The sequence below is a fragment of the Odocoileus virginianus genome, chromosome 31 (assembly GCF_023699985.2).
Source record: "Odocoileus virginianus isolate 20LAN1187 ecotype Illinois chromosome 31, Ovbor_1.2, whole genome shotgun sequence".
NCBI classification, from domain to species: domain Eukaryota; kingdom Metazoa; phylum Chordata; class Mammalia; order Artiodactyla; family Cervidae; genus Odocoileus; species Odocoileus virginianus.
Window position 1 is genome coordinate 16929986 of NC_069704.1, and position 12696 is coordinate 16942681.

A 12696-nucleotide genomic window follows, 5' to 3' on the forward strand; every position below is an offset into this window, starting at 1 on the left:
AGAGGAGCCTGGTGGTCTGCAGTCCATGGGGTTGCAAAGAGTTGGACACAACTGAGCGACTAAGCACTTGGCATAAAAACAAAGCACTTGGCATAAAAACTGACAACCCCATACCATGGAACCTCTTGCCACCACCCACTTTTTGGTCTTTTATGGACTGACCTCACAACTGTCATGGCACCTGGCAGCATTTAGCTTGATGATGTATTATAGTGAGCATATACTGCAGCTCAAGGTCTAGTGAAAATCAATCATCTGCCATCTTGGACCTAGTCTATGTTTAGGTCCTCAATGGCTGTGATTCTTTTAAAGGTTTTACCCTGCCCCTTCCTATCTCATGAATATAAACAAAGGCTTCCTGATAGACCAGAATTGCTACTATTACTTTTTAACCCCTTTTACAAGTCAAGTCTTGCCATATTCCAGAACTGGAGTAGAAGAGAAGTCAGGTGTGGCACACAGAATATGTGCTAGTGTGCTAGGTGCTGGGGTTACAACGATGAACAAAAGAGACATGATCTGTGTCCATTTCACCGTTTCCACAGCACCATGTTTCTTTTGGGCAACTCCATGTATCTCCTCACTGATATGCCTGCTTACACTTTGATCTCCCTTTGATTCATTCTCCATTCGACATGAAGAAGAATCTTTCGGTTACTAAATTGGCTGCCTGGGTCCATGCTGGGGTTCTTTTTCTACTCAGATCTGCACAGCCAGTAACAGAACTGAGACTGGAATAGCACAAGCTTTATGATGTCCAGAGAATGGAGAATCAGGAACTTAAATTTCCAAATCAGCTTCTTAACTTGATTCCAGTGAAGAGCATATATAGGAGGGAGGAGGCAAAAAGGAGGGAATTGGAAAGAGTGGGAGGAATATTCATGACTTATCCAAGAACAGGGGTGTGCTTCAGGCTTGGAACTGAGGCAACACTCATTTTCGGTCCTTGTGTGGGTTTTTCAGGTTGTTGTCATGGCAACTGTCAACTGTTGTGTAGCTGCTGGGTGTGTCATTTAGCCAATGTATTACAAAAAGTGTATAATGGGGCTCAAGGTCCAGTAGAAATAGAATCTTCTGCCATCTTGGATGTAGTTGGTTCTAACCAGTTCTTGTTTTTCTCTTTGCAGCTTCCCCCTGACACTCACATAAGAGCAGTTGGTTTCCATTCAAGGGAGGGGAAGGGGCATGTTTCTGGTGCAAAAGCCTTAGTAGCATTTTGATTATGCTTGAAATCCCTCTTTAAAACCCACTGGGCAGGGGGGAAACCCACTGGAGTTCCTCTTATGGAAGAGTGATGTATGGACCCACTCCTCAGGAACAACTGTAACTAGTACTTTTTATTATATTTGTATGTATGTCTGCAAGAAGATCAAACCAGTCAATCCTAAAGGAAAATCAACCCTGAATACTCATTGGAGTGACTGATAATGAAGCAGAAGCTCCAATACTTTGGCCACCTGATGCGAAGAGCCAACTTATTGGAAAAGATTCTGATGCTGGGAAAGATTGAGGGCAGGAGGGGAAGGGGTCAACAGAGGATAGATGGTTAGATGGTATCATTGACTCATTGAACATGGATTTGAGTAAGCTCTGTGAGATAGTGAAGGACAGGGAAGTCTGGTGTGCTGCTGTCCATGGGGTTGCAAAGAGTCAGACACAACTGAGTGACTGAACAACAGCAATATATGCATAAAGCAACCATTAAAATCTCTGGACCTTGTTCCAAGGTTGTGTAGCAAATTGTTGCAGGAGAAGAAGATACCATGTCCTTAGACCTGCAGGAATCTTTATGATAGACCACCAAATGAGGGTTCTTGGTTTCGAGTTGGAGAACATTCAAGAGAGAGTTGGAAAACATTCGCCACAGTAAAGGGAAAGCAAGTTTATTCAGAGACAAACTCATGAGTTTATTTAGAGACAAACTCATTCCATAGGCGGAAAGTGGTTTGCTTCAGAAGGCTCGGAATGAGACAGTGGCTCCAGGGCAAGAGATTATGTTAGAAAGTTAGAGCTGCCCTGGGGTATGGGGACCTAGGTGTGTGTGTGTGTTTTTTTTTTTTTTTTTAATGTTTATTTATTTATTTGGTGCACTGGGTCTTAGTTGCAGCATTTAGGATCTAGTTCCCTGAACAGGGATCAAACCCAGGCCCCCTGCATTGGGAGCTCGGAGTCTTAGCCACTGGCCCACCAGAGAAGTCTGGGGCCTAGATTTTTATGGGTTAAGTAATTTCATAGGCTCCTGAGTAGGAGGAATATTCTTGCTATTTGGGGGAAGGATGGAGATTTCCCCAGAACTGGACTACTCCCCACTTTCTGGCCTGTTATGGTCCACCTTGGGACTGTCATAGAGTAAGAGGGAGTGATTTTTACTGTTAAAATGAAGGTCTGGGGACTTCCCTAGTGGTCTAGTGGCTAAGACTCCATGCTCCCAGTGCAGGGGGCCTGGGTTTGATCCCTGGCCAAGGAACTAGATCCCACGTGCCACAACTAAGACCTGGAGCAGTCAAATAAATAAAATAAATATTTTAAATTGAAGGTGGCAATGAGTGAGTGTTAGTTGCTCAGTCATGTCCATCCTTTTGTGACCCCATGGACTGCAGCCCACCAGGTTCCTCTTTCCCTGGAATTCTCCAGGCAAGAATACTGGAGTGGGTTGCCATTTTCCTCTCCAAAAGATCTTCCCAACAGGAAAACAAAGGTATAATGAGCTAAAAGTCAATGACTGGACTACTCTGAAAGCCACCTTGGTTTCAGGCAGTTCCAACAGGTATTTATGGCATCCCAACAGCTGAGCCTCTTCTCCATTTTCTAGCTTTTGAGTCCTGCCCCTTTCTGTCCTGTCTTAAAATGAAGAAACCTTTATTAAAGAAATTCTATTAGTAGATCTTGATTAGAAGGACAAGAGTCTGTAGCACAAGCTGCTCCCTCCCCGTTTCTCATCACGCCTTGAAGACAGAAGCTCAGTTCTGGGAAGGTACTACCAAGGGAAATAAAACTCCTTCCCATCTCAGTTCGCAGTCAAGGGAGGTGGAGGAACAGGCCACCAGCATCTCTCATACCACAGCTCTGGTGAGTGTGGCTGGGGGTGAGGGGCTCCATCCTTCTGCCCAGTGATACTGAAAGCTTGGCCTCTGTGCATTGGTACTGAATTAAATCTTGGAGACAAGAGTTTTGGGTGAAGCAAAAAAGGATAGCTTTATTGCTCTGCCAGGCAAAGGACACAGCGGGCTCCCACCCACAAGGAAACTATGTATCCCAACCTGGGAGGATCTGATGAAGAGTTTTATGGGCTTCCCTGGTAGCTCAAATGATGAAAAATTTGTCTCCAATGCAGAAGACCTGGGTTCAGTCCCTGGGTTGGGAAGATTCCCTGGAGGAGGGCAGGGCAACCCACTCCAGTATTCTTGCCTGGAGAATCCCCGTGGACAGAGAAGCCTGGTGGGCTACAGTCCATGGGGTCGCAAAGAGTCGGACACAACTGAGTGGCTAACACTTTCACTTTTTTCACTTTGCAGCAATAGTTCAAGAGTGGGGTTGCTGACAAGACTAGGGTGTGACCAGGGCTGGCACTCCCTTATTCTCAGGTGACTGCTACTGCTAAGTCACTTCAGTTGTGTCCAACTCTGTGCGACCCCATCCCTGGGATTCTCCAGGCAAGAACACTGGAGTGGGTTGCCATTTCCTTCTCCAATGCATAAAAGTGAAAAGTGAAAGTGAAGTCACTCAGTCATGTCCAACTCTTCGAGACCCCATGGACTGCAGCCTACCAGGCTCCTCCGTCCATGGGGTTTTCCAGGCAAGAGCACTGGAGTGGGGTGCCATTGCCTTCTCCGTCTCAGGTAGCTAGTCTCCTACTATTGAGGAGCTTCTGTGGCCCCTTTAGTCTTGACTCAGGTGCTTTCTTGGCTGCCCCTCCCTTAATTAGCAGTTGTTCCAATCTGCCCTTTGGAACTCAGGGAAGGTCTAGAGGCTGGAGTCTTGCTTATAAGAAATGGGAGACAAAAAGGCCTCCATGCCCAGGAACCCCACGGAGTCCCACTCAGTTTCACCAGGACCCATGTGTAGGTGGAATCTCTAACCAAGGCATGGCAGGCCAAGAACACCAGAGACCTGATAACTCTTGCTCCAGCTTGCTTGCTGGGTGGAGGTTTTGTAGAGATCTTAGGCAAGTCGTTGGATACAGAATTCTGGAAATTAGCGAACAAGAGACTGTAGATACACAAATCAACCTGGGCAAGTGTGGTCACCTCTGGGGACCCAGTCGTCCTTCACTTCCAGGCCTGAGGCTTTGGAGGGGCCAGTGATCACCACTGCTGTGGTCAGCCTCTGGCTCCAGGTCTGCCTTGCCCCACTGGCCCATCAAAGGCCTGAAGTGTCCTTCACCAAGCCTTTCCAGCTGTCAAATTCCTGCTCATTTCAGCAAGACCCTTCTTTCACTGAACCCTACTCTGCAGGAGGGGTGTATCCTGGCTCTTGGGGATTCTTTTGTAATGAGCTGGTCCCTAGGAGAGAAACAATTTCTAAGAGTTAATGAAAAGCTCCTTTTGTGTCTCCTACTTTAATTTGATCCTCTCAGCTTGAATCCCAGCGGAGGTGTGTGTGCTGAATTCTGAGGGTGAAGGGAGTGTTTTTCTGTTAGCTCTCAAAGGTCAGACAGCAAGCCTTAGTCATGCTAATGTAGAGCTAACCTTTCACGGTCTTAGAGAGAGGTTTCCAGCTCGAGGGGTTTTCCAAAATCTTTCAAATGAGGCCTTTGTCTCCAAATCACAGTGATAATTACTGGCAAAGTCAGAACTTGAACTGAGGTCTTCTGACTTGAAGGCCAGAGCTTTCTTCACCCGCAACACTCTCTTGTATTATTTGATTTTTTAATGGCTCTTTCAGCACCAACCACCATTCCTGGCACATACTAATATTATAATAAATAACGCCTTGATTCTTCCTTTTCTCCCTAGGATAGCAGGGAATAAAGAAAGCAAAGTGGCAGAATGTGTTCAGCGTTTCCAAGAAGTAGTATCAACAAGAATGAATGACCTTTGGGATCCCTGCCACTCAAATAATTCAATCAAGTGAAAATTGAATCTCTGAAGAACTGCTGTCCATTCTCAGCACAGTCCCTAAAGGACACAAAATCCCAGAACACAGCCAGTAGAAAATACTAACTCGATCTGTTGTCTAAGTGATATCATGTATAGAGATGGAAGGCCAAACACAGTTTCAAAATGGCTGAAATACATATTCATGGCTACAACATGCATGGGTTTAGAATCAGAGGGCTCCCACACAGCCTTAGGTTGTGTTTGTTGAAATAAGTTGAATTTAATTGAATTGGATTGATTTCTGCTGTGATTACTCAAGGGGTCAGAGTTTTTGTCTTTCAAAGTCCTGGGAACAAGACTCTAGAGTGCATCTATTATTTTCTGCCACAGTGCATCAATTCACCCTCCCCACTCGAAGTATTCTGCCTTATCCCTGGGAAACTCTCTCCCTCCTCTCTTCTCAGCCCCCAAAGCCTGGGCAAGACTAAGCCAACTTCAGGTTCCAGAAGGGACAATGGACTTCAGACATGGCTAGTGCGTTGTTCCACAGTCAATGAATCATAATGAAGGATTGTTATATGAACAGAAGACAGAGACCCTCACCCTTTATCCTGAAGGTAGATTTGAGAGTTTACGGGGGCTTGGCCTGCTGCTGCCATATTGCTCCCATATGAAGCCCAAGCTGTAACCACACAGCATAAGGCAGAGCCAAGAGATTGGAGAGAAACAAAATCTAGATGACTTAAGTTGAAGCCTGGATCCACTTACCCAAAGTCAACCCTAGGTCTGGATTTTTTCAGTAAAAATACGGACCCATAGAATTTTTTTTTTTCTTAAGGCAGGTTTAAGTTGGGTTTTTCTGCCACTTATATAGTCAAGAGGCTTCTAATTTGTGTAAGAACATTTCTGTCTCACTTTGTCAGTGTTCTCTGCTGAACAATCTTCTCTAGTAGAAATCATACACACCCCAGCAATAGGGTGACAAGTTGGCTCCCTGTAATCTCTTTCTCTTCAATCTCCACCTTCCCATCAGCATGCTGCCTTTAAAATGTAACTTATGCTAAGAAACAAGTGCTTTATCAAAGATCATATACCTAAGAGGTGGTGAAGCCAAAACCGTAGCCTGGGATTTTGAATTCAAATACTATGCTGTCTATTTATCACATCAAAAAAAAAATCATATTTGGAGCCACTGTTGATTCCTTTTTCTGGCTGTAGCCATATACTTTAGAGCTGTGTGTACAATGTGGTAGTCACTAGCCCCATGGAGCTATGTAAATTCAAATTAATTAAAAATAAATAAAATTTAAATTCAGTTCCTCAGTCATCCTGGTCGCATTCCAAGCACACACTAGCCCAACTATGGGTAGTGACTGCCAGATTGGACAACACAGGTAAAGACTTTTTATTATATCATCCCAGAAAGTTCCAAAGGACAGCACTGCTCTAGAGACGGATTTCTTTCTTTATCCAAAGTTGCTAGGGTCAGAATGCCTGATAGAATCTTTCTACTCTTCAAATGGCAAATGAGGCTAACAGATGATAAGCTATGAACTATTCGGTCATCTACTCCATACTTTCTAAACACTTAGATGGGATGTATAGGTCCTAGCTCCTCATCTCTGAGATGGTAAATCTGAAACATGTATTAGTGTTGTTGTTGTTCAGTTGCTAAGTTGTGTTCAATTCCTTGCCACCCCATGGACTGCAGCCCACCAGGTTTCCCTGTCCTTCACCATCTCCCGGAATTTGCTCAAACTCATGTCCATAGAATCGGTGATGCCATCCAACCATCTCATCCTCTGTCGTCCCCTTCTCCTGCTTTCAATAGTTCCCAGCATCAGGGTCTTTTCCAATGAGTCAGCTCTTCACATCAGGTGGCCAAAGACTTGGACTTTCAGCTTTGTCATCAGTCCTCCCAGTGAATATTCAGGGTTGATTTCCTTTAGGATTGATTGGTTTGATCTCCTTGCTGTCCAAGGGACTCTCAAGAGTCTTCTCCAGCACCTCAGTTCAAAAGCATCAATTCTTCCGCGTTCAGCCTTCTTTATGGTCTAGTCACATGCTACTTAGTAAGGGATGATTAATCTTTTATTGTATCAAACATCTTGAAATTATATAAATAAGTATATTAAAACACACATGTCTCTACCCTACTCTGATCTAGTATATGATTATACATTTCTTGGGAGTTTGAAGAACACAATGTTTCCTTCTCAGGCTGGGGATTCATTAGGAATACATTTCTCAATGACATCCCCACAGCTTATCATTCTCCAAACAGGAACTATCTTCCTAGCCCTGGGCCCATTTCCCTTTCAGATTAAGACCCTCTGGGAAAAAATATCTAATCATTTTCACTCAAACAAAAAGTAGAACTCTCCAACTGAAAATTTGTAGCAGATATTCAGTTTGGGAAATGATAACTATGGCATAAAATAAACCTTCTTTATTGGACAGAATATACAAATTGCAGATTATATTGTCACCTAGATAACACAAGAGAGTTATTCTTCCAGAGAAAAAAGGCTACCTTGGCTTTGTTTTCTGTCAGATGGGGAAAAAAAATGATGAACACATAATACACAGGACTTGGGGTGACAATTTATTTTTGGTTTGACATGAATAGTGTGTATTTGCAAACATAGTCCATTTGCTTGTGTGTAGTAATTAGAAAAAAAGCACACAATTTTCACAAAATGGGAGAAGGGAGTATCAGATTTCAGCCCAACTGTTCCCTGGCTGGGTGGATAATTTGGTATCAGAAGGTAGTCATGGTGACCATAAAAGTTACTCATGTGAGTAAAGATGCAACTAATGATGCCCACAATTACTTAATCGCAGGCATGCTTAAACTGCTTTTGCCATTTTTGGAGAGTGCTTATGGCTAATTGTGGCTGCAAGTGTGTAACTACAGGTACAATCAGATGTGTTTCTAATTTTTACATTTGTGCTGACAGCAGGAGAATAAACCACCCCTTCTAAAAAGGGGAATTGGAAAAGGAGGGCTGAAATCAGGTCTTATAAGTCTGGGGAGGGTGGAACAGCCTCCAACATGAAAACAAAGGTAAGTCATTTAATGTTTAAGCAGAAGAAAATTCTGGATCATCAGCTGACCAGATTCCAGGCCCAACTGTGGATCTTCCCCTTACTGCCCCCACCAGAAGGGGCCTTTTACTTTCTCCATATAACCCTACCACTCCTGTCCCATCATGGAACAGACACTATTTTTTTTAATGTTATTGTTGACAAATACTTTTAAAAAATTATTTACTTATTTACTTACGACTGTGCTGGGTCTTTGTTGCTACACACAGTCTTTCTCAGCCTCTGTACACAGCGCTCAGGCTTCTCATTGCAGTGGTTTCTCTGGTGGGGCATGGGCTTTAGGCACATGAGCTTCAGTATTTGCAGCATGCAGGCTCAATAATTGTGGCTTCTGGGTTCTAGAGCGCAGGCTCAGTAGTTGTGGCACATGGGCTTTGTTGCTCCGTGGCTTCTGGGATCTTCCCAGACCAGGAATGGAACCCATGTCCCCTGCATTGGCAGGGAAATTCTTAACCACCTGGGAAGTCCACAAATACTTTTTACACATGCTGTAATACTTATGTGCACAAATGAATTCTAATATATATCCTGGGACAGGCAGTTAGCTTTTGAAGTTCTCTTATTAGAATTAACACCCCAAAGATGGCTACATGACACTTCAAATATCCTTGTCAAAAATCTCACTTGGTTTTTTAATTCCTATAAGGAATGTTAGAAATATTTCTGAACAGGTAAATTGAGTGATGGAACAAGACTTTTGGTTAACTAGGAAATAGAAGCACCATTAGTTTTGCATGACTGAGTGTACAACTCTAGCAAGCTGTGGGGTCAGACTCCAGTGTAGTGCCTGTTACTTGCGGGAAATGGATCCCCAAAGCCTCAAGAGCCAATTGCAGGACTCTTCTTGTACCTGCTGGCTAGTCAACATTTGTAGCTCTGGTAGAATTAGGTCTGAGTCCTCACCTGGTGTGGAAGTTGTAAAAGATGTATGCCACTACCCTCTTCTGTGCACTAGAACTACTGCTAGTCATCCCAAGAGCCTGGCAGTCGCTGAGTGTCCAGATTAGTGGGTCAGTTCAAAACATCTTGATTTCTCCTAAAATAGCTCCTACAGCCCTATATTTCCAAAATAAATGAAATAAAAGTCAGGGATATATGTAGTTACATAGACAATGAAATAAACAACAAGGACATAAAGAAATATGTAGTTACAGGAGGTACCAAATGCAGAGAAATGGACACATTGTTTTAGGTTCCAGGAAATAGCCTTCTATTCAAGGGAAGACACTACTTCCTTTGTATACAACTTGCCTGGCCTCTGTTCCTCCCAGGCCCTCCTTGGCTGCCTTTTTCTAAGTCCTGTGAGTCATCTTTTCCCCTACCTCATAAGAGATGCTGGTTAATCACTCAGACTGCTCTCCATTCCGTAGAAAGTATCAGAGATCCATTCTGTGCCAGAAACATATTCTGGGCACTGTGGTGACTCAGTGGGATGAACTGGACAGGCTCCTTGCCCAGGGGATGTTTTGCTGTAACTAAGCCCTCTGCTCTGCTCCGGTTCACTCTTCTGGTTTGGGACCTGAGGTACAACAAGCTTTGCCCACAGTAAAGTGGCAGAACTGTGAGACTGGCGAGTAATGAGGTGGAGAAAATGTATGTCGCCAGAATTCTCTTGGGGAGAGCTCTCCGTCTGATTAGAAGAAATACTTTGTAATGACATTTGGGGTGGAAGGTGGAGTCCCAAGGGCCTTATCCATCAAGGAAAGATGTCTGCTAAACTGCTTTGTATGAGACAAGGAGAGGGATTGTTTTGCTCCTAAGAGAGGCAGAGAACGGGCGGGCAGACCAGGGGGAGGGCAGGGAGGTGGAGGGTAGGATGTGCAACAGCAGAGAGATGTCTGCCACAGGATGGAACCCTTTGTGGGATGAGCAGATCTTCGGTAAATACACTAAACGAATGGGATGTTTAGCATGTGTGGTTATCTTATAGAGTTTGGTGACGAGGTTGAGTTTGGTACCTATACTGAAGCTGAACACTGCCTCTGGGGTTTTTAGTTTCAGAAACCCAGACATTCTTCTTCTTCTTTTTTTTTTTTACAGGCCAAAACTCTAGTTTATTTCAGCATCAGCAACATCTCAGCCATCACAAAAATAAACTCTACCGAGGGCGATGAAGTCTCTACAGCAAGGCTAAGGGCTCAGCCACCACACAGCGAGCCTCCGGGGCGCGTGGCGGGCACGGCCTCGGCAATAAGTTAGGAAGCAGCGGAGGAGCTGGTGGAGGAGGCAGGTGCAGCCAGGGCCTCACTTCTGGGCCGGCATGAGGTCATCGATGGCCTGGCCCTGCTCCAGCCGCTGCTCCATCTCGATGAGCAGCTTCACGCCGTCCACCACCATCTGCACCAGCTCCACCTCCGAGAAGCCCAGGCGGTCGGCGCTGGAGATGTCGAAGACCCCGCCCACAGCGGCAGTGTCCACACCGCCTGTGCCTCGCTTCTGAAGCCGCAGCCGCTTGAGCACCTCGGGGAACTTCTCGTGCTTTCCCAGGTTGGGCAGCTTGATGTGCACCCCGGCCCGCAGACCCGTACCCAGGTTGGACGGGCAGGTGAGGATGTAGCCCAGGTGAGGGTTCCACATGAACTCGTAGTTCTTAGACTTGAAGAGCGTTTCAATCTGGGTGAGGCCGTTGCAGAAACGCGTGAACACCTCCTTCATGTTGCCCCCCTTCTGCATGGAGATGACCCGCAGGTGGTCCTCCTCGTTGATCCACACCAGGAAGGTCTTATTGTCATTGTGCCAGATGCCGCGGGCGTCGGGCCAGTCGCGGGCCATGCCCGAGGCCAGCAGCAGGGGCGACACGGGCTTATCGAAAAGGAAGTGGTCGTCGATAAGCTGCTGCTGCTCCGCCTCCGTCATGCTTTTGAGCTCATAGTACCTCCCAGCCAGGTCACCGTCCAGGCTCGACAGGGCTTCGACGGCGAGCTTCTCGATGGCGCGGCGCTCCCCGCGGCTGCAGTGCGGGGGGAGGCAGAAGCCGCGGATGCTGCAGCCCGTGCGCACCCGCGAGCTCAGCACGTAGTTGGGATCCAGGTCGTCGCCGCCCTGCAGGTTGTCGGGTTTGAGGTCCGTCTTGTGTTCGTCGGTGGGCTTATAGCCTCCATGCCGGTCCTCGATGATGGGGTCAAAAAGCTCCTTGAACACGTCGTACGACTCCTCGTCGCCGGCCACGCAGCCCACGGTCATAATATAGGGGTGGCCTGGGTTGTCCACGCCGGCCAGACATTCTTCTTTTGCTTCAGGCAGTCTGGTTCTGTCTGTCTCTGTCTAGCTCTCTCTCACAAGACAGACAGACAGACAGACAGACAGACAGACACACACACACATGGTTCTACCTTTCCCCAAAGTGATACCCTTCTCTACAGGTGGGTAAAAGGAGGATTATTCTGTCACACTGTAAGACGACAGTCTGAGTGTACCAGCGGGCTTGGAGACATGGGCATGGTACCCAGGGCTTGGGCAGCAGCAAGAGGATGATTAGACAGTAGAAATCAATGACTTATAAAGGCTGGAGGACAAGGCCACAGGGATTTTTCAAAATCCAGGCAAACAATCACCACTCAGGTTTCTGTGGGATTTGAGTGTGAGGAGCAAATATGGTTAAACATTTCCTCAGACTGAGATGTGCCATGCCCAGTGAGAGATTCCATAGAGGTTGAGACACTCGCCCCCTCTCTCCTCCTCCTTTAGGTCCAGTAGCAAAACTATCATGTTAGGAAGCTCAGAAGAATATGGCAGGGTAGGGAAGGCTTCCACAGGAGGTTCTTGCTGTCAGCTTTGGGGGATAGACAAGAGGAAAGGCCTTCCAGGTGGAGGGGCTGGCTTGTGCGAAGGGCAGAGACCTGAGAGTCAGGGGGACTGAGACAGGAGATGTGGTTCTCTGAGATTAAAAAGATTTTGCCTGGAAAGGACAGAAGCCTGAAACAGACCCTCACCTCATGGCCCTTGGAAAGAATCAACACTGCTGACACTGCTGACATCAACACTGCTTTCAGACTTCTAGCTTCCAGAACTGTGAGAAAATTAATTTCTGTTTTTTAACTCACTCTGGCTGTGACACTTCACTATGGCAGCCTTAGCAAACTAATATAGCGGTTTTGAATTCCGGCTCAGTTACATCTCAGCTATGCAACCTTGAGTGAGTTATATAATCTCTCTCAATCTCACTTTCTTATCTGTGAAACAAAGATAGTAATCAAAGCTATGCTGTGACAAATGATCCATACAACCCGTTCGGTTTAGTACCTAGCCTGAAATCAGTTCTCAATAAATGCTAGCTACCATTATTATTTTGGCTATTATTATATGTTTCTGGGTAATATTTTAGCTTCATGATATAGTGTTAGTGTAATGAAACTTTTTATTGCTGTTTAGTTGCTAAATTGTATCCAATTCTTTTGTGATCCCATGGACTGTAGCCTGCCAGGTTTCTCTGTCCTTGGGATTTCCCAGGCAAGAATACTGGAGTGGATTGCCATTCCCTTCTCCAGGGGATCTTCCTGACCCAGGGATCAGACTCGAGTCTCCTTCGTTGGCAGGCAGATTCTTTAGC

At 45.8% G+C, this 12696-nt stretch overlaps 1 pseudogene; it reads right to left on the minus strand.

Moving 5' to 3' along the window:
• Positions 1 to 10159: 10159 nt before the first annotated feature.
• Positions 10160 to 11356, minus strand: LOC110122086 (creatine kinase B-type pseudogene; annotated as a pseudogene).
• Between the last annotated feature and the right edge of the window lie 1340 nt (positions 11357 to 12696).